Consider the following 3228-nt stretch of genomic DNA (forward strand, 5'->3'; position numbering starts at 1 on the left):
CTGTATCCGCCGCGGTCGGGGAAGCGTGTGAACTTCAGTGAAACATTTCCGACTATATCTCATAACGCAGCACTGTGCTAGCATATAGTCGCACTCTGCCAACCCTGTAGAATGTATCCGCGAAACATTGGACAGCATTACCGAGATAAGCAGAGTGTGAACGACTTGCGACTCGCGATTGTATTCAAGAAGTCGTCGACGATCAGGCCGATGCCCTACCGCCTGCTTCCCCTCTATCGCGCAAGCTGATGCCCCACCATATGACGAAACAACTCTAGTATAACAACGTGTGAGCATGGCTAACCAGAGCGTAACACTAAAACCAATGGCCTCTTAACTTCGGACATGTTCCCTCGGTAAATTGAACTCAACGAGATTCCTACTATAGACCCAGTCACTGTGCCGAGATATCCATCGTAACGATAAACGATATGTAATGCTGTCCTTCTTGTATTGATTTTACATTATGCGAAAATTAACTCGAAGTTGATCACTGTCGGTCTACGTCGTATCGCGGTTTGAGTATCGTATCTGTATGGCGGCTGGACTAACTAGACGATGATAAGCAAAATTTACAATGTGCCGTTATCGCAGCATAGATCCAAGGTGCGTGTGCGGCATGCCAGTGAAACTTATGTAGAGAAAGGTGGACTTGATTGTAGCCATACCTTTCGTCTCATTCAGGTTACGCGATCACCGCTCGTTAGACGTTTTTCGTAATTATTCCTTAGTTCTAACATCTCAAGCTGCCGCAGACATAGAGGCGCGAACCCCCCGATGGAAACATTAGTGATGTAATAAGGGACAGCTCTGACCCTTGTAGCATAAGCTAGATATGCGTATCTTTAGCTAAAGTCGAAAGACATCATGACAATTTAGAACGAATCTTTGGTGTCCTTCACTAGATGCCCAAGTTTCGTTGTACAAAAACCTGCCATGGCTATGAATTACCAACTTTATCAGTCAACAACGAGGTCTCTCAGGACAACACATTGTCTTTGTACGTGTTGTGGGTTCCTCGAAGATCTTTAGCGCTGTACTATACAAGGAATGACTATATGATCTTTATGTTAGCACTATTGCGTAGCGTGGCTCAGAATCGTGTTTTGTAATTCGTAAACTCCTTGTTCAAAGCATTTAGCTCCGACGCGAATTTGTTGCGCGAATTAATGGCCTTCTATATGTCATCAAGTCTATGATAGCATAATGCCGTGGAGAAAGTAAGGCACGGAAATTTCTTTGTTAAAAGATTTGTATCACATCAAACTATGCACTGTTTAATCCCCTGTTGTTTGCCCGACGCTTTTCTCGGTTTTCAAATCCGGATTTCAGTACGGACGACTTCTTATAGCACGAATGCCGACAATGATGATTTAGGCAACCGGGGTCCGGTTCCGCAGCTGTTAGATAGTGCTATCGGTTGTAGCTCGTTGTAAAGCGCGACCACTGACTGTAAAAAGTCAACCAATCTGTCTCACTAAAGTCCTAAGTATATCACGTTTCAACAGCCCGTCTCCACTTAGCAAAACTATAAAGTTTTTCTATCTCTTCTGCATTCGTGTCCCACCGCCATTGCCTACACGATTCTTTGTTGGACACAGCTATATAGCGCGCGTGGGCGATCATATCGTACGTCCGTCATATAACAGCACGTCAAGGCTGCCTCCAACCCCTGTTTATTCGTATCATATTCTGTCGACGGGGGTTTATCATGAGCACACACCCTCCCATGTGCGAGCGAATTCCTATATCATTGATAGTCTTCACCACATCTTTTTTATCCGCCAGTTATCATAACTGGCAACTGTCTGCTGGTTTCACCTTACTATGGCTTATCAATACTGCGTCTACCTTCATACCTGAGCCGATACCACGTTGTTACAAGTTCAAACAAAACCAATCAAATCGCATTTCACTTGCTTTCTAATTTCATATACAAAGAGACACCACATTCATCTTCTTATTTCTATAACTAAGGTAGGCCACATTACGACTGATTCGGTGGGTCGGGGGTCACCGTACTTGAGCGGGCACGAAGTTGAGGTGAGACAGATCCGAGAACGTTGTGCGATAATGACTCCCCGAGGGAGTACTGAAGAAAGTAAACCAAACAATTCATAACGGCTCGGATCATGCATCGACCGTATCTGCCACGCTATACCAGCCAGGGTATTCGTTTTAAATATCCAATGGTGTGTCTTCAAAGCCTAAAAATGTATTCTTGCTGAAAAAATATGATGGTTATTGAGACCCTATACAAAATATACAGTGTTTTCCCCATAGAAATAAAAACAACGAGAGTGGATTTTCTAATTTAATCTACAAGAAGTATAATATCAGAGGCTGCTTATAAAATATTATCTCTACATGCAAGACTATACAGAGTATAGATATGCCAATTAAGTAGGAAACTCATCTTCACAATGCAAGCATCACGAAATTTATAAAACGATTATGTTTTCATTGCGACCTTTATCGCCCACCATAAATAAACTTAATATTTACTTATTAAGTGCTTACTGTTTTCATCAGTCTTGATAATTCTTCCTTTAATCAAAAGCCAAATATTGAAACATGCTCCCATTGGGTTGGCATTTTCTCACCTCGTCCAAAGCCGTCCCTACACTGAGCTTTACCTTCCTACCATACATTTTATTATTCAAAAGTATCATGTACAGGCGCCATATCTTGACTGCGATCAGCTCTTTGTTAGTGAAGGGGATGCCACGGGAGTATCGGCTAGGGCCGCCACCGCCGTCTGCAGCATCGCTCCGTCATACGCCGCTGACAAAACAGCATTGCAAGTGAGTCACTTGCTGTTCCAAATACCTTAGGTAGTTCGTCTTTTTCTGTATGCACCTGCCTGCTGACTAATCCAGTTTTCTAACGATGCAGGCAAAGTGCTCGTTTGCAAGGGGACAGCAGTAAAAGCAGCTGTACGGCCGTTTTCTCCATCTGGCGGAAGTTCTGCCTCTCATCCGTCATCAAATGCTGGTCAGGCATCGTACTAATTTCATGCATGGTTATCTAATTGGCTCGCTGTGCAGTCAGGTTGTTAGATTTTGGCCTTTCGTAAAAACTAAGAAAGCAGCTGGCTGCTGATATAGTGTTAGACGTTAACTGCTTAATGCTGTTATTCAGGCTTCTGTTGTAGTTACACGGCAACTCTTCATTTGCTGTAGTATCATTGGGACATCATTGTTGGATCTGGTCGTAACAGACCCGGTT

Source organism: Varroa jacobsoni, unplaced genomic scaffold, assembly GCF_002532875.2.
Source record: "Varroa jacobsoni isolate VJ856 unplaced genomic scaffold, vjacob_1.0 scaffold_352, whole genome shotgun sequence".
In the NCBI taxonomy this organism is placed as follows: domain Eukaryota; kingdom Metazoa; phylum Arthropoda; class Arachnida; order Mesostigmata; family Varroidae; genus Varroa; species Varroa jacobsoni.